Source organism: Schistocerca serialis, chromosome 1 (assembly GCF_023864345.2).
Source record: "Schistocerca serialis cubense isolate TAMUIC-IGC-003099 chromosome 1, iqSchSeri2.2, whole genome shotgun sequence".
NCBI lineage: Eukaryota > Metazoa > Arthropoda > Insecta > Orthoptera > Acrididae > Schistocerca > Schistocerca serialis.
The window spans coordinates 288,553,204-288,573,976 of NC_064638.1; positions in this window are offsets into that span (position 1 = coordinate 288,553,204).

The window sequence follows — 20,773 nt, forward strand, 5'->3', positions numbered from 1 at the left end:
ATTTCAGAGTACAGCAGCGTTCAGGCGAAACAATTATATTGAAACTTTTAAAAAATCGTCAGTATTGTAGATTGTGGTTGATTAGCTCATAATGTGTTCTCCACAGTGAATTGTAAACTTGGACCATTCTCCAGATGTATGGCCAGCAGCAGTGGGATGTCTTTCAAAAGTGGCGAATGAAAAAATGTGTCAAACTGCTTCTTTACTGCTAACATAATGGCCTATTTGTTACTGAGTGAATTCACAGTTGGACTTTTCCATATCAACTCCATTCACAGCCATGTCATTTGACCACATACTTGCAGATGTATTTGATGGATTTCACTCAAAGGCAAGAGTCCACATTGATGTGTGCTTTAAATATCTTTGTGAGTAGTGGCAAATATGGAAAAATCCAACAATTATCAACCTCAATGTCATGTTGATATGCTTTGACAATATTGTTGATATTCCATTGTCTGCAGTTGATCGGCGACAGTACAGTGGATTGTCATTTCTACTACTAATGCCCATGGATAACATATAGAACGTTTTGTGTCAACCATACATGGAAAATTGATATTTGTTGTTCTACAGAGACCATGATTCATGTTCTTAGTAACAGTTTCATGCAAGCCTGGATCTTCTTCATTGGAAATATCTGCTGAAATCACAACATCGTTTTATTCTGTCTTATCTTCTCAATAACAAAATAAGAATAAGTAAATGTGGCACTCCATGTTTCTGCTACTCCACTTAATACATCCAACAGCAAGTCTCGCTGAACATCTGATGGTCCACACTGAAATCCATCAGTGATTTTAATTTTTGTTTGAAGACTCCTGTATAGATGCCATGACGATCGATGGGTTCTTGGCCAGGGAAGCACTATCATCGAATTTCTATCCACTGTAGACTGCACATGAATGTGATCAACTAATATGTTGTACTATGATAGCGCACACATGACATGGAATCTTGAGTGTATTCATGAATACTTAGTGAACTTTTAACGTACATTTCTGGGAGGATCATCATTCGGACGACATTCTGTGTGTTTCCATCAGCATCGATGATATCTTGAAGATGACTATAATCTTTGGAATGGAGTATTGTTTAGTTCAACCTGATAAATGTCAATTACTCAGTCTGAACTTTGATATGTATGTCAACTGCACACTGGAGAAACAGATGCCAATATTTCAAGATGTCATTGTTCTCATTTTTATGAATTATCAGTCTGTATGAACTGACTTTTTTGTTCGTTTCAATGCCTGTAAATGAATTTCGTGTCAATGAAAGGAATTGGTGTTATTACAACAAATTAGAATTTTTGTTCACCTGTAACCAGATTTATCATCTTGCTGGAGAAATGATAACCATCCTCACCTTGTCAGAATATGATGGAACACTGCAACACATCATATGATTGTTGATTTTGTACACACACTACAGCTGATCATCTGGTGATGTAGAGCGATATCAAGGGATTCCAAATTTTCATCAATGACCGCAATAGCGTTTTCATAATTGTTGACACATTGAAACATCTTATCTGTTCCCCCACAAGAATCTTTTCAGGTCTGATTCCAATTTTGTGATTATGAGATTGCATGCAGTCCTCTGCGATTTTGAATGATGTAATCATTTAATTTTGTTGATGAAAATAGTTAGCAGTGGCTTCTCAACTGGTCTTTCCACCGAACCATTGTATACACAATGCTGATCTTCTTCTAGTGGTGAATTATTCATGAAATATATCTACAGAAATTTATAGTCTGCATTCAGCTGTGGCAACATCAAACTTGCTCAGCGACATGTTTGACTTTGAATATGTAGATATATAATATAACAACGAGAAATATGTAATACTATAATAATAATGGTTTTGTCGAATAACCATGTTGTATGGAAGTGTCGAATGATGTGTGTGTTTGTTGTATAGAAGTATTGAATTGTGTGAAAGACTATTTTGTTGTAATTACCTTGAAAGTGGTCATGAAAAGGTACCAACCACATTTATTGTGCCAAAAGAAGTCATTTGAAACAACAGTTGTATTTCTGCATTTGTGTTACGAAATGGGTGGAACATGTTCCTGTTCCAGAAACCAATGAGAACATTACCTCTGGTGGCGAGATCAGTGGCGCCAGTTTGACTTTGCAACTTACACCATCAAATCATGTGTTTAATTTCTGTATTTTAATCCCTCAAAACACATCACATCACAGCAACAATCGATCCAATACCAACAAATTTTCTGCGCTGTAATCAACTGTCGCATTGAAACTGAATGGAGTTTGATGAGTATTCAGCTCAACGGATGTCTGTCTACTTGCACGATTATTCAAAACATTGTTGTGTGATTGATTTTTACTGACCACTGATGTCTCATTCAGTGGATGTAATCTTCGTTTTCTTCTTTTGTATATGGTGAACGTGTTTGCGATAGTCGATTCTGTCCAACTTGCTTTCACTCTTCGCAGTGCTCTGCAATTCGATTAGATCGAAAACTCGTTTGGTTTGTGTAGCATAGCGTGATCTGCTGCCGAAATTGCTCTGTCTTATTGGCAGCATTGCAGTGCGATTAAATTGCGTCAGTACAATAAAATTGCGACACAATTTGCGATGCGAATAATCACAATTCATCTGAAAATGGGCAACTAATTCACTCTGTTGTTACTGAATAACCGTTTGTCACTTCAAAACTGATAGTATTTCATAGGCAAATCTGTAAATTTGTCTGATATCAAACGACAAAGCGTAATTGATTTCATGAAGTGACTGTGATGAATTTACAACAAGATCACAATTCAACTGAAGATAAACAACTACATCAATTTTAACCACATGTAACCAGCTGGTTTGATTCACAATTTGACAGTTGACTGTCAAACGACATTTGTGTGCTTAGCAGCAAAACAAATCGGAGTAGAAATACAATTAACTAAATTTGTTGGACATATTGGGAATCAACACAAAAGTAGAAACAAACGTAATTTTATTTTCTAGTAGGCTGGAATTAATTTTTCCAGTTTTTTTAGGTTGAAATATATTTTCCAAATTTTTCTCCAAATCTCCCAGTTTTTTTAATTGAAAACATTCGATTGAGTTATTTCTACCTTGCGAGCATAACAAACAAAACATAAAACATAATCAACCAAACATGTCGTTCCTACCATCAGATATGATCGAGAGCAAGTATAAAAAAAGATTTTTGCAGTTTATCCCAATTTGGCACTTTCTTTTGTAACTGTACCAATTTTTTCCCTGAAAGCCTTTCCAGGACCATAACAAACAAAGCAATAGAAGAATTAACCATATTCATCGTTCAAATCTTGAGTTCATACAAAAATCGTAAAGAAAAAAGACAATCAGTTTCTGCCAAATTCTTTAATTTTCTGGACAACTATGCCAATTTTTCTTCCCCTAAAAATCTTATTTGGACTATTTTTAACATCTACTACAGTTAACCAAGTGGTACAGAAATTCTCAAGAACATCTAACTTGTTTTCATAGGAAAGCAGAGGTTATAGTCAAAGACCTAACATCTAAGAAGTATAGGAATGTTACACACACGCACAGAAACATAACAGATTATGAAAATGAAATGGCTATTTGATTGAGAAACCACACTGTTATTTATAATATGTATCATACTTGCTGTAAAATTATATAAGGTTAAATAGTCATTGTCAATGTCTCCTCACAACTTGTGAAAAAAGCAATGTCTATTTAACATTACATAATTTGCCTACAACCATTCTACGTATTATAAATGATAGTATGATTCCACCACAGACTTCGACTGTGGTTCCACAATGATATAACATTTTCATTTTCGTAATCTGCAATATATGCTGTGTATCTGTGTGTGTAACATGCCCATGATTATTAGTTGTAGGCTCTTTGACCTCAAATTGTGTTTTCCCAAGTTGAGTGTAGCAAGTGCATTTGCTTCTAGAGTTACTGACATCCAAAATGCCTCTACCATATCAAAGGCACAAAATGAAAGTACTAATCATTATCATGTTGAATTATATACAGTTAATATGTAAAAATTCAAAATATTTTTGTTAAGAATGCGATGACTGTAATGTGGAAACAACAAAGATACTTCATCTGTATGTAAGTTTTATAATGTTTCTCAACACATATCACTTAGCCACTTCCAGTTGTTTCAGTTATGTCTATTTAGTTATCATCAAATTATTTCTTTTTTATTCAAAAAGTAATCTTCAATGTTAAACATAAATAAAAATGTCATGTGACTAGGGCCTCCTGTCAGGTAGACCATTCGCCGGGTGCAAGTCTTTCGATATGACGCCACTTCGGCGAATTGCGCGTCGATGGGGATGAAATGATGATGATTAGGACAGTACTACAACAAGTCCCTGAGTAGAGAAAATCTCCAACCCAGCCGGGAATCGAACCCAGGCCCTTAGGATTAACATACTGTCCCACTGACCACTGAGCTACCGGGGGTGGAAAACGTTGAACATGGAAACATATCATTGAATATAAACCACCTGAAGATAGGCACAAGCCCAAAACCAACTGCGTGTTAAATAAAATCACCTTCTGTTATGACTGGTAGCAGTTATTACTCAATGGCCCAAAAAGTTTGTGAGGGTAGCTGTTAAAAACTTTTAGGACCATTTTGGCCAAATTCCAAAACTTAAAAATCTTAAAAGAAACAAACAAAAGTGCTTTGTAGCGAAGAAGTGTATTTTATATCAAAAAGTACAGATGACCTACCAGATGTGATCAGAAGTATATTCAGAAAAGCATGTAAATGAGAAATTCAACAGATATGTGACATGTCACAGCTGCAAAATACTAACACGAATTCTTTACAGACGAATGGAGAAACTAGTAGAAGCCAACCTCGTGGAAGATCAGTTTGGATTCCGTAGAAGCACTGGAACACATGACGCAATACTGACCTTACGACTTATCTTACAAGAAAGATTAAGGAAAGGCAAACCTACGTTTCTAGCATTTGCAGACTTAGAGAAAGCTTTTGACAATGTTGACTGGAATACTCTCTTTCAAATTCTAAAGGTGGCAGGGGTAAAATACAGGGAGCGAAAGGCTATTTACAATTTGTACAGAAACCAGATGGCAGCTATAAGAGTCGAGGGACATGAAAGGGAAGCAGTGGTTGGGAAGGGAGTAAGACAGGGTTGTAGCCTCTCCCCAATGTTGTTCAATGTGTATATTGAGCAAGCAGTGAAGGAAACAAAAGAAAAATTCGGAGTAGGTATTAAAATTAATGGAGAAGAAATAAAAACTTTGAGGTTCGCCGATGACATTGTAATTCTGTCAGAGACAGCAAAGGACTCGGAAGAGCAGTTGAATGGAATAGACAGTGTCTTGAAAGGAGGATATAAGATGAACATCAACAAAAGCAAAACAAGGATAATGGAATGTAGTCTAATTAAGTCGGGTGATGCTGAGGGAATTAGATTAGGAAATGAGGCACTTAAAGTAGTAAAGGAGTTTTGCTATTTGGGGAGCAAAATAACTGATGATGGTCGAAGTAGAGAGGATATAAAATGTAGGCTGGCAATGGCAAGGAAAGAGTTTCTGAAGAAGAGAAATTTGTTAACATCGAGCATAGATTTAAGTGTCAGGAAGTCATTTCTGAAAGTATTCGTATGGAGTGTAGCCATGTATGGAAGTGAAACATGGACGATAAATAGTTTGGACAAGAAGAGAATAGAAGCTTTCGAAATGTGGTGCTACAGAAGAATGCTGAAGATTAGATGGGTAGATCACATAACTAATGAGGAAGTATTGAATAGGATTGGGGAGAAGAGAAGTTTGTGGCACAACTTGACCAGAAGAAGGGATCGGTTGGTAGGACATGTTCTGAGGCATCAAGGGATCACCAATTTAGTATTGGAGGGCAGCGTGGAGGGTAAAAATCGTAGAGGGAGACCAAGAGATGAATACACTAAGCAGATTCAGAAGGATGTAGGTTGCAGTAGGTACTGGGAGATGAAAAAGCTTGCACAGGATAGAGTAGCATGGAGAGCTGCATCAAACCAGTCTCAGGACTGAAGACCACAACAACAACAATGTGACATGTTCAAGCTAACATTTGAGGAGACATTTCCTTAAATAGTACATACTGTTGGAGACATGTTAGAAATAACTGTGTAGCAACAGTCATCAGAAAATCCTGAAAAACACACAGATAACTCGATTATATAGAAAATAATGAGAGAGAGAGAGAGGGAGACCCAGCCTTCATACAGTTTTTTCTCAAGTACAAAAGGATGTAAATTTTTACAGGATGCAAAAAGAATCCAAAACAATAAGACTTACAGAATTCAAACAATAAAGGTAAGCAATCTGGAACATATCAACACAAAAACTATTAGCAGAAAGACCAATCAGATAAGCACACAAATCAGAAATAAAGATTGTATAATATATCAACTGATGAAAAAAAATTATGCCACCAAGAAGGAGCTGTGTGACTTAAGGGAAATCTGCTAAGCATGTTTCTACATGTGAGTGATGTCTATTCAGATTTCGCATCAGTCACATAAGAGTGGAGCTAGAAGTGTCATTATGAGGATGCAAAGAAGGTTTGCTTTAAATACACACTGTAAATGTCGTGACCATTAGTTACCTTTGTGATTCGATGTGTTGAATTGATATTAGTCAAGAATGCCTGTAAGGCAAGAAAGAAGCCATTATCAACATATCACTTAGTTTGAACTAAGCCATGTGATAGGGCAATGAGAAGCTGAATGTTCCTTCTGCTATTGCGGAGAAAGACTTGGCAAGAAAGTGCTACTGAACACGATTTCTGGCAGCTGTGGTCACATGAAATTACAGTCACAAGAAGACTGGGCTCCAGACAGCCATCTGACACTACCGAGAGCAAAGACTACCCTGTTCAACATATGGCCCTGGAGCATTGTACTGCATCCACAGCAACAATTCGACCAGCAGTTGGCACAAAAGTAACACAATGAACTGTTATAAATCAAGGTCAGCTCCGAGCCAGACGCCCTGTAGCGTGCATTCCACTGATCCCCAACCACTGCCATTTACTACTTCAGTTGTGTCAAGTTAGGGCTCACTGGAGGGCAGGGTTGTGCTTTATGACAGAGCTGGTTCTGCCTCTGTGCCAATGGTGAATGTATGCTGATTAGGAGGCGAGTTGAGGGCCAATAACCAACCTGTCTGCTTGCTAGACACCCTGGACCTACACCTTCAGTTATCGTCTGGGTTGCGATTTTGTACGAGAGCAAGAGCACTCTCGTCGTTGTCCCATGTACCATGATTGCAAATCTGTGTCAATCTCGTGATTCGACCTGTTGTAATGCCATTCATCAACAGCATGCCAAGGGGTTGTTTTCTAACAGGACAAGGCTTGCCCACAGAGCGCTGTTGTAATCCAACATGCTCTGCAGTGTGTCGATATGTTGGCTTGGCCTGCTTAATCGCCAGATTTGTCTCTATTCGAGTACATATGAGACACCATCAGATGACAACTCCAGTGTCATCCACTAACAGCATTAACCATCCCTAAATTGATCTACCAAGTGCAACAGTTATGGAACCCCACCCCACAAAGTGACATCCAGAACTTGTACAATACAATGAATGTGTGTTTGCATGTTTGCATTTTACATTTTGGCGGTTACACCAGCATTTCACATTTGCAATGGTGTATCACTAGCTTGCATTAACTTGTGATCTTGCAATGTTAATCACTTAAATATGTTGCCTAAACAAATTTATTTCCGAAATTCCATTCCCTACATCAATTACTTTTTTGTGTTGCGATTTTTTCCGTTAGTGTATATTTCTAAGGACTTAGCCAACTTTGAGAACTACTTCCATTATATAGTAACCAAACTGGAACACAAGTTTCCAAAAATACATCACACAGCCACAAATAACTATATACTTTACTTAAACCTGTTGCTACTCACCACTGAGAAGGATATCAGTGGGATCTTGCATAAATTTAAGAGAAAAAATCCACTGTTCCAGACAAGGTTCAAGTTTGTTTGCTAAATGACTGCATTAGCAGCATAAAAGCACACTTAACACACATTATAAAAAAGGCTATTTGCGTCCACTTGCTTCCCTAATTACATAAAGTATGTGAAGGGTCTTTCCATAAACAAAAAAGATAGTACGGAAAATAGAGATAATTACTGACCAGTTATAGAATATCCTTTATCAGAAATAATAAGAACTATTATGAAAAAGACACTTTTCGACTTCTTAATTAAATACTAACATCTTTACAAAGAATAGTTTGGTTTCAGATATGGAAGAGCTAGTGTTGTAAAATTTACAACATTAGTTTTAACAGCCCATGATAAAGGACAACATGTTGCATGTAATTTCATAGCCATTTGTAAAGCATTTGATACAGTTGATCATGAAATACTTCCAGGTAAATATGCAACACTGGGAATAAGTGGGCTTATAAATAAATTGTGTATGTCTTACCTAGCAGGCAGAGTGCATAGGATAGAGCTTCCCAAATTTCAAGTGGTTCGGAATATATAGTCAAATATGTTTCACATCCAGAATATTTAAATACTGCAGCCCCTCAAGGAAGTGTGATAGGCCCAGCATCGTTTTTTGTTTACATTTGTGACTTCCCACTGTAGGCCCCTCAATGTGAAACTGATTTTTGCTTATGACAGCAGTGTAATAATTACAGACAAGATACCAGAAATATTACGAGTAAAAGCTGACATTGCAGTTATGTTAGTCACAAATGGTAAGCAAAAAATATGGTACATCTTAAGATAAAAAGATTAATAACATGAACTTCTATACAAGTAAGAAACCTAATACAGCAAGAGCTAAAGTACATAAAAGACCCTAGAGTGTGTACCAAGCAGGACAAATTTTAGGTATGAAAGTTGACCACCAATTATAATGGAATGAACATATCAGTGTAACTAGAAATACAATTAGCACAGCCTGCTGTGCCCTACAAATGTTAGACACACTGTTTAATAGCTCATACCTAAGGACAACACACTATGCATCTATACATTGTATGATCAGTTGTGGTATAATCCTCTAGTATGCAAATCCTCATAATATGGAAAACTACAAAAATGGGACATCAGATAATTACCAAAAGTAACAAAAGGATCCACTGCATAGAGATGTTTGAAATGTGGGGTATTCTCTCCAACTACAGCTTCTATGCAGCAAAAGATAGGGCTGTATGAAACAAAAAGCACTATACATGCTCACCATGCTGGACATAGTGGTTGCTTGTATCTGATAACACACTATGTTTAACCAAGGAAGCAAGCTGTATAAGAGGGACAGCCAAAAAGTTTCCAGTTGAGGCTGCAACTGTAGTGGATATGTAACATAGCGCCAGTTCGATGCGAGTTATTAGCACTGACATGTAGGCAAGAGATTAGTGCAGCATTCGTGTCTTTCTGACATGCTTGTGCTAAATGTGGAAACGTGAAATATGGCGATGTTATTATCAAATGTGCTCAAGTAGGACCAACATGTTATTATTCTTTTCTTCGCTATTGAAGAACAGGCATGGGTAAATATCCACTGGAGAGTAAATAATGTGTATGGGGCAGCAAGTCTGTTGAAAACCACCACTGAAGAATGGGGCATGACAAAGAGTGCTTCTGCTTCATGGTAATGTACGTCTCGATACCGAAAATGTCATGATGCAGAAGTTATGTCAACTCAAATGGGAGACATTTGAGTATCCATCCTACTGTCCTGATCTCTCCTCATGTGATTATCAGGTCTTCGGTCCCTTAAAAAATCTTTGAAGTATTGATGATGCCTGTCGGACGAGGATGAGCAGCAGGGAGTTATGGACTTCTTCACACTGCGGGCCATGTTGTTTTGCCAAATGGGTACCTCCAACTTGGTACGTCTATAGGATGATTGCCTCAATGCTCATAGCATTTTTGCATTATTGGCATACTGATTCTATACTGACTTGAACAGAAACTTTTTGAGCACCCCTTACAATAAACTACACTACCAAGCAGCTAGAAAATAAAGGAACTTCATAAATGTTAAACATTTATTAAGGAGTTCATGCAATAAATATTAATAGAAATAATTAATCATATTGACCAATAACAAAGTAGCCAAACAGGATGGAATATATATATATATATATATATATATATATATATATATATATATATATATATGTGTGTGTGTAAGCAAGAGACTATGTGTTTAATTTGTTAATTATTTCATTTATTTTCAAGACTATGGTGATTTGTTTCTCTTCTATGAATTAGTTTCCTTTTGCTCACATTATCTTGTAGTATATCATTCAACAATAAATAGCATGTCACAAATTACTTATTTATATCCTGTTTTTTAATTAGTCTTATCTTATGTATTTCAGATAAAGATCATGGACAAATGTATGTATAATGACATAGACTTCAACTGCTTCTCTAACAGCATTCTAAACACACACATTTAGTTTCACAAGTGCCAATACCCAGAAGTCACAAGAGCTACATCATATAAGAACGGTGCACACACATGTCTCTCACTGTCTGCCAGATGCAACATTTTTTCTACTTTTTTCCTTGACCATTTCATCGCTTTCAAATTTTACCAGTCTTCTGACATTGATGACGATTGGCTCAAGAATGAAGCTAAAATTAGTTGTTTTGAAACTGATTCAGTACTGCGTACTGAACTTGTTTTTACTTGTTGGTGATGGCGTTATTCAGTGGAATACTGATTCTAATAGTCACTGGTTTGAAATTGTTTGCAGTACTGCTTCTTGCTCTTGGTTTTACTTTGTTGACTACTACATTGTTTGGCACTGTCACTGAATTTGATATGGTTGTAGTACTGTTCCTTGCGCTTTTTTTGAGCTGGGAATGAGGCTGTACATGTCTCATATTTTAGTTTCAGTTTGCTGTTGACTTTTCAATAGGGCACTACATTTACATTTTATAATTTGAACCTCTATTGATAACAGCAATATATTATCTGCAACAGTAAGGATTTTTCCTAAATTTTCGTCACATTTTTTATACAACCACATCTTTTGATTCACACTAGCATGGGCACAGCAACAATTATGTATAGTTTTGCACTAAAAGTACAATAGCAGTAGTCCATATATATATATATATATATATATATATATATATATATATATATATATGGACTACTGCTATTGTACTATATATATATGTATGTATAGTATATACGTGTGTGTGTGTGTGTGTGTGTGTGTGTGTTCATGAAATATACACGTCTTAGCCTATAACATCATGAACACTGAAAATATGGCTTTATTTACTTATTTCGTTATTTCGACACTCCTTCTTTCTGCTGCTTAAGTAATAATATGAACAATATACTTTTAAGTTCAGAATAAACACCATACTTTCAGAAATTACAAACTATTATCACAATTTATGTTTATATTGGCACAGCTAACACACTTTTGACTTATTCTATACATAATATTGTACAATAAATATTTTGCATAGGGGTCAAAATTAACCATGCCAAAAAGCAGAGTTAGAGAGCATTTTTCAAGTGCACATTTAAATGATATCTCCAAAGTCCCATAAATGGGCAGTCTCAGTTTAGTTGACAATGAGTTAAAAGTTTTGTGTACGTATACACATAAATATGCACAGCAGTTTACAGCCTGTTGTGATGCTTTTTCTTCTCCAAAAAAGGCACAGAATTATAGGGCCTAGAAAGTTTATTATACTATAGAACATAGGTTCAAAATTCTTCAATGATAATCACATAGGAGTAAAACGACTGACTAAGAACATATGTTTTATAACAAAAAAAGGGCTCTAGTTTAGATATGGTAATGCAGCTAAAAATTAAACAAAACGAATTAAAGAAATTCATGGGATTTTGCATTTTCAATTTCATAATTTTATTTAGTTATTGACAGTCTGTTATAGTGCTGCCTATTTCCATCTCAAGGTATGAATTCATTTAACTGTGTTTTGAAGTGAAAATGTCAGTTAGAGCGCCCAATGACCATTCCCAACTTCCCCAGTTCCTTTTGGCAAAACCTCCTTCATCCTTCATTTAGTTTTCCCACTTCACAAGTCATTGAGAAATTCATTCAGCAGTATTGTCTATTTTGTTTGGCATCAGTATTTGTTAAGAAATTAGAATTACAGCATTCTAAAAAACGAAAAACTCATCTGCGTTTTGCTTAGTTCATGCTTGTGAAGAATCTTCCAGTTGCAGTTTCACAATCCTGTTCCTTATGTCGTCTTTCCTGATGTAAAATTCTCTTTATGATGGGAAAGAAAATCTACTGTCTCTAGAAAATGCTGTAGTTATGGCTGCTTGTATAAATGTACATTCCATCATCATGCTGATCTTCCCTGATTTAGTAATAGTGTTCAGTCTATTAAATTGTGTACCTCAAGGTTCCTTCTTGGGCCTATTACCACTATATCCTACTAGGTTACCAATTTCCTCTGTTCTAGACAAACTTCCTTTGTTTTGAGCTTGGAAAAGATGGACTTGAAAATCGTCAAGAATTCCTGCAAAAGTTAGTGAAGCTAAAATATCTGGTGTTTCAAAATGAATAGAGGAGTTTTACGTCTTTGTAGCATTATTTATACCGGGTGATCAAAAAGTCAGTATAAATTTGAAAACTGAAAAATCACGGAATAATGTACATAGAGAGGTACAAATTGACACACAAGCTTGGAATGACATGGGGTTTTATTAGAACCAAAAAAATACAAAAGTTCAAAAAATGTTCGACAGATGGCGCTTCATCTGATCAGAATAGCAATAATTAGCATAACAAAGTAAGACAAAGCAAAGATGATGTTTTTTACAGGAAATGCTCAATATGTCTACCATCATACTCCAATAATAGTTGTAGTCGAGGAATAATGTTGTGAACAGCACTGTAAAGCATGTCCGGAGTTATGGTGAGGCATTGGCATCGGATGTTGTCTTTCAGCATCCCTAGAGATGTCGTTCGATCACAAAAGCCAATAATCGCACGGACTGAGGTCTGGGGACTTGGGTGGCCAAGTATGACGAAAGTTGCGGCTGAGCACACGATCATCACCAAAAGATGCGCGCAAGAGATCTTTCATGCGTCTAGCAATATGGGGTGGTTCTAATAAAACCCCATGTCATTCCAAGCATGTGTGTCAATTTTTACCTCTCTATCTACATTATTCTGTGGTTTATTAAGTTTTCAAATTTATACTGACTTTTTGATCACCCGGTATTCAGCTTACAATTATAAATAACTCACCAAATGAAAGAACAGCTCAAGCAGTTTTTCTTACAATTGTTCGATGGGAGCACATTTCGTCACATGGCACACATTGAGTGGATAGGCGAGTTCTACCCAAACTTTGTTCAGTATGTCTGGAGTAGTTGTTGCAACAATTGTCTCTTTCCTGCTCTTAAGTGGGGTAGATCAGTTGGTAATAGAGACGCACGAACCTGATTCTTTATGAACGCCTAAGGGTAAATATCGCAAGGCACGAGACTGGGGGATGCAAAGGCCATGCAAAACAAGCTCTATCATCCAGCATCATGCAGCTAATCCAGCTGTTGGGTATGTTGTTAAACCAATTGCATAGTGAGTTTTACCAGTGAGGCAGCGCCATGATGTTGTTGCCAAATAAAGTTCTGTCTTCTTCCAACTGAGAAAAGAGCCATAGTTCTGGCGCACCAGTATAAGAAACACCTGTTACAGTTTCTCCACCAAAAAGAAAAGACCTATAAAGTTTCTGCACGGAAATGAAACAAAAAACATTCGATTTAGGGGTGTCTTATTTCAATTGTACAATATCGTGGGGATTTATCATCTGCTAGATGCGCATATTATATTTTTTCACATTCCCACTTAGGTGAAATGTCAATTCGTCACTATAACGAAACGATCCAGAAAATCTTCATCACCATGCAGTAACATTTCATTTGCAAACTTTGCATATTAACCGTAGTCTGCAACTTTAGAGTTTGTAATAGGTATAGAAAAAAAGCTGTTTGTGTTGCTGTTTCATTTTAAGTTTTGTTTATAATTGTAGCTGAACGTAATAAATGCCAAAAATGCCTTAAAACTCAGCTATTCATTTTGAAAGACCTAGTAGTCAGTAGCCCAGAATAAATGTTGACATAACAGCAGTTTTAAATTATATTAGATAAGGAATCGTGGTAGGATGGAGGCTTCATCTACGCTGGACAATAGAATATCACCCTGAATGTATTGTAATGACTGCCATCTGCGTTAGATATAGAAGAAAAGGTATCAACTAGAATTCAAAACTTACATGATAATAACACTGGTGCATGGAAACTATATAACAAATTTTGCAGTATATTAGGGAAGAACAAGACACAAACAAGTGTCTTCTTCCGATATGGTTTGTTTAGTAATCATGAGAATATCATTACAGATATGCTCATCAGACTACTATAAGTGAAGTTTATTGCTGAAATTCTCAGATCGTACAATCTGAGAGATGACAGGTCATATTCCCCATGTTCTTGCATACATTTTGCAAAATGGTAATGACGAGAAAAATCTGTGAAATTATATGGAAGCTTAATGGACAGTTTTTCCTACATATGCTTCGTGATGGAACAGGAAGTGGAGGAAATGATAGTGGTCCCAGGAGTAACCTCTGCCATTAGAACATTCGACAAGAACAGAGTTATAAAAGATAATGATATCTGATACTTCATCGCAGGCAACTTTAAGTCTCTTCCCGTCAGAATTATGAAGCCCATAAAAGTATTGCAGTGAAATGCAAGCTCAGTTAACTCCAATAGAGATAGCTTGCAAAGAGAAATATTCATAAGTCAGCCTAATTTAGCCCTGTTATGCGAAACATGGTACAAGTACCAGTAGACTGTTGCCTTAAAAATTATTTCGTAATATGGGAGGACAGTGTCTACACGAGGGTGGCGTTGCTGCATTGGCACAAAGTAAGTTGTCACATAAAAAAGTAATAATGCTGTGCAAATAAAACATGCTCTCAAATACTTTGCAGCTACCTCTGTGTATAAAATTCCCCATTACAGAATCGTGGAAAATGACTGGAGATACCTAATAACCCAGCTTTGCTCTCCCTTTATAGTATGTGGAGACCTGAATTCTCATCATGGACAGGAGATGTGAGAGACAGGAAAGGCAGGGCTTTGAGGAATGTAATCGAAGACAATCTAATGATAGCCAGAGATGGGTATCCCACTATGGCGTCTTTGCCTTTCTGTAAAAGTTCTGATATATACAGAACGATTTGCAACCCCTGTTTTACTGACTTATCTAAATGGTATGGTAAGACAGATTTAATGGAATCAGATCATCTCCTAACATTAATGCTGATACTACACAAATATAATACACTTACAATAATTGGAAAATTGCAGAAAACAGTTGGGAGAAACTTGAGGAAACAGTTCGAATCACAGCAGATATCAGGATTCCAAAGAAAAAAAGATTACTGTTATTAAAAAAATCATTCCCATCTGAAGTGGGATCTGAAATGCTCTACAGAAATTGCAAAAGAACGACAGTAGTAATTGTATGCCAATATTGGTACAGTTAGAATTGGCACAGACCTACTAACTGGGTATTGTGTAGTATTTTGACCTTGAATGTGTTCATTGTCTTTCAAGGTCATCATGTGATCGTGAAGGTAATACATGATATAACAGATGTCCTTGAAATCATGATGTCATCATAATTGTCAGAGATGTCATCATCCTTATTATTGGGAAGCCACATTCCCTCCTCCCATCTCTCGTTATTCCCAGCTAACTGCAACACAAAATTTAAAGTTAGAGATAGCATAAATAGTCCAATTGTGTTAGTGAGAAATCAAAAGCACACCCTCCCCTTCCTTTATTTCCAACCAATAGCAGGACAGTACTCCTTACCTCCACCCAATCACAGTGCAGTATGAAAAATCCAAAATGATGGGAACAGCATACTTGTGTTAGTGGAAAATCAAAAACTATGTCTTCATTTCCAGCCAGTCATACAACACTACTAAAAATCCAGGATGGTGGGACCAGACCAGTTGTGTGCTTTATACTCTCTCCCTCTCCTCTTTCCAACCTGTTAGTGTGTAATATTAGAAAACAGCCCAATGGTGTTAAAGGAAAAAAGAGAATATTCTTCCCTCTCCCCTTCTCTTCACCTTATCAGCCAATCATAGTTCAGTATTAAAAATCCAAGATTGAGGAAACAGCCCAGCTGCATTAGTGGAAAATTTTAAAAACCCAACCAGTCACAGTGCAGTATTAAAATGATGCATAAAAATGATATGAAATTACATTATGACTGACATACACATCAAGGGATGCCCTTTCTCCCCTTTTCCCTTCAGTGGCCAATCAAAAAATTCCAGAATGATGGAAGCAACCACTGTGAACTTACACTCCCTCTCTCTCCTCTTTTCAGTCAATCAGAGCTTAGTATTAAAATGATGTCAGATATGCAGTAAAAATTATGTAACCCTCAGTTTACAGTCAAAGATGTTCACTATGTCCTTGACTTAATAATAAAGTGAAGCCAGTGTCGAAACTATATAGTACAGTATTTACTTACACCTACATAACCCTGGTGTAACATTAAAATGATCCAAGGTCAAAGATATTCATTATATTTATGTACATACACATGACTCTGTATTGAATATGCAAATACTGTGATATACAGTGAAAGGCCATAGACAGATGCACTTGCTAATGCGGTAGGGCGCAAACTATAGAGTGAGTTGAAAGGAAAGCTTAAACAAAAAAAATTAGCTACATGTCAAATTTATTATGAAACAATTGGTTTTTTCTTCCTTTGTTTCTCATATATATGCATTTTAATAATATTCACATTGGATTTTTAGAGAACTGGTATTTACATTTTAGAATAAAACCAACCAGATCTCTGCATTATAAACAATCATCATTTTTCAAGTATTTACGTTTTTTACATATTTATAACATTCACATTACATTTTTCAATTATTTACATTGTAACAATAAAAACCAATGAGGTATTTACATTACATACAATCAACATTTTTTCAAGTACTTATGTTTTTTACAGTAAAAAACAATTAAGTATTTACATTATTTACAATCAGCATCAGTTTTGAGGTGGTAATGTCCCTAGGTCAATTTATCAACATTATATAGAAGTGCATATAGTTTGTAATGCTGAGCGGATAAAGAGAGTTTAAATTGTTTAATTGTCAAAAAATATTCCCTTTGAGTGAATAACGAACTATTCAGTTGTTTTCATTTCCGAATCTAGGATCCACTGCTTGTAACCATCAATGATGCGCCTATTTTCAGACGATTGTTTTACACAATTTGCTCTGTGCATTATGCTCCCAGACGGAACGAGACATGACATCATGATCCCATGGGTAGAAGTGATATAAAATCGATAAAATTAGGGAAAATGTCAGAAAATATGTATAAATTGAGGGAAAATACGCCGAAAAGTGGGGAAATTGAGGGAGTACTTGCACGTCTTCTGCTTGGTGAAGAACAATTCTTGTACATGGGAACGAGTATCCACGACAGCAAGATGAGTACGAGGAAACGGTGAGGTGGAAGCACTGGGGACCAGGGAAACAGTCATTTTGCGTTGAGGCAACATTCTACTGTATGTCTATTGAGGTAATAGTGATACATGTGAGCTGGCCGGGGTGGACGAGCAGTTCTAGGCGTTACAGTCTGGAACTGCTTGACCACTACGGAGCAGGTTCGAATCCTGCCTCGGGCATGGATGTGTGTGATGTCCTAAGGTTTAAGTGGTTCTAAGTTCTAGGGGACTGATGGCCTCAGAAGTTAAGTCCCATAGTGCTCAGAGCCATTTTAACCATTTGATACATGCGAGTTGACTGGTGTCTTTGATGCTTTCCTGGAAAAAGGAGAATCGTCTACATCTAAACTTACTTGCATCTGAGTTAAAGAATGACAGAGAGTGGACGAAGTGATCGATTGAGATCTAGTTGTAACGAAGTATGATTTAATGGTAGACTGATGATGCATTCTACAGAGAGAGGGAGATGTTGCTGCTGGTCATTTGACCGTTTTTTCCATTTTTCTGCCGGGATGAATCAGCTGTGTGACATAAGTTGCATTCGACTCTTACACAACTGTGTGTTCTGTGGGATATGGTCTTCCTATAGTACTGGTGATGAAACTCTACACTCGTCTGTGCAAGCACACGAGACCATGTGCCTACTACTTCAGTGGATCAATACCTGTATATTTAATAGGATCACCACATATACTCGATGCTGACATTCAGACGGTATTTGTTTTCGATGTATCAGAAGGGAGAGGTGTGGTAAAAATCTTATTGAGTTCTCTGTCGGATGAATTTAGCGAAGCTTTTATTGTTGGTAGCTTTTCTTCTCTGTTGGGTGATACATGATAGAGAGAATGTTTGGGTGACAGAAATGGATTCATCCTAAGAGACGCAGATCTCGTTTGGACTGCAGTACCCGTATATAGTTTGGAGCGACACTGCAATTCAGCAGCAAAATCCTCGTCCTTCTCCCAGTTCCCGTAACTGCTTGTACTTTCTTTCATACTACATTGTGTTGCTAGAGCAATCTTCGTTTGGCGCTGACCTTACACAACGTACACCATTGGCAGAGCTATGACAAAATGTCACCATTTCCACCACACCTGTCACATTAACTCAGGTCATCCTGTTTCTGCACGGGTTGCAGCAGGTGGTAGATACAGCACTCTCCGACTTCAGTTCCGATTTAAATTTGAACGATCACATGCACAAAACTGCAGGGATGGCGGGAGAGAGTCTGAGGAACAGTTACGAGATGCATAGGGACTGTCTAAAAATAAAAGTTGGAATTTTATAGGTTCGAAAAAAGTGACTCGTTTCGAGATATGAGAGTGGCACGAATATAATTCACTGGTGGCTGTAACCATTAAAAGTGTCTCCATTGCAGCCATCACAAGTATGTGGTTGAATGGAGAGACTTGATTCGAAATCGCAGACAGCATTTTTATCAGAAACCAATACGCTATTAGAGACTTATGTGCGCCAGTAGAACCAAGACCATTTTTTATGCAGGGTGATGGTAAATAGTCGTTGTGATCGTGTTTTAATAGCGCGGACCATACGTGTAATGTATGTTGCCAATGGTAGAATCCTTCTGTGGTCAGCTTCAATTGTCCTTACTCAATAGTGTTCCTCGAAATGAATATCGTCTTCCCTCCCGGAATTCCCATTTGAACTACCAGGTGAGTGTAATCCAACTGCTGGAAAAGCCATGCAGAGTGGCTCTCATGATCAATTTAATTAATTATCCTATCAGTTTGATATCAGCGACATGCCGCCTGGCGGGTGTAAGCGATGGCTAGGGCACCACAGATATTCTTCACTTGGCGTTTTTTTCGTTGCGGCGATATCTTTTAACGGTATTTCAATCGGCCATCTATACAGGGTGAGACGACCATTGCAATAAAATCAGATGTGTTACCGAATTTATAAAGGGATACGTAGCTTAAAACTTATATTTGCAACTTCTCTGTGTTGTTACCTTAAGAGATTTCGTATATGGCGAGACTTTTTTTACCCTAAGAGAGAGTTCGAAAGTGAGGGGGTAATCTGTGACAGTGCTAGATCTTAGCACTCCGTCATGGGCCAAAACTGAGATTAATATTCTAGTCCTGTGATGCATGACATGATAGTTAAGAAAACAAATTATTCCACCTAATGATAGAACACTTAGTGGGAATATAGCCTATGCCCTAGACCTGTACAGAAATTTCACAAGAAGTAACGATAATTTAGCGACGTGAAAACGCATGTATTGTCCGATTTCTTCTATCTATATCTCGTATGAACGGGAAGAATCTACATTTTGTGTTAGAAGTTCGAGGTGTATGGTCGGATGGTAGATTTTTTTAACAGGTGGGTCCATGTTGGGGTGGAATTGTTTAGAACTACTGTATACGTCCAAGCTACAGCTGCTTGTTTAGCAGTGCACCGTGGCTGCCTGCAAGAGCAGTCACAAGGAGTCGGCAACCGGAAATAACGGATTAGCTAAGCCTTTGACGTGTACTGAGAATGCGCCTATCTCTCTGATTTTCCCGCAGCTGCAAGTGCTGGTGAAGGGTCCTGTGTGCTGGGTGAGTGCGACAAAAGCTAACGAGTGTGTGTTGCGTGAGAGAAGATTCAAAATAATGTACATTTGCGCTGGATGTATTGATAACATTCGAATTCCTACCTCTGCAAACATCCCCATATGTCCTCCATGGCCGGGGATGGTGCACTCTGGCACACACGGGCGTCCACGACTGCGAATGCAGCCGGGGCGGTAATATTTACAGACCTGTTTAAGTCGGCGCTGGAGGTATACAAGGGGGATGGGCGCGCTATTTGTAGACCTATAAATGTGGTGCTATCCATTTGTAAATACTGAGATTAGCTTTCAAAATAAACATATGCAAAGAGAAACCATTTTGTGAAATAGTACAGCAACAGCTAATAATTAATTGTTTCCTGTGAAAACACTGAAGATTTCTCATTTCCCTTGGAAACCTGAAGGTAATTCAAATTAATATTAATCAAATTGGGATTAAATGCAATTTATTTATTGATTATTTCGCTTTCGCTTTGTATAATAATTTCATAAATATTTCAAAATATTCTGTTGCTTATACTCCAGTATTGTTAATAGGTTGTGTCAGGTATGAGCCAGAATTTGAGAGAGGTTTTACCTAGCAATTAGATTCACTTTACTGTGCCTTTAACGATTTTCTGTTTCTTTTCTT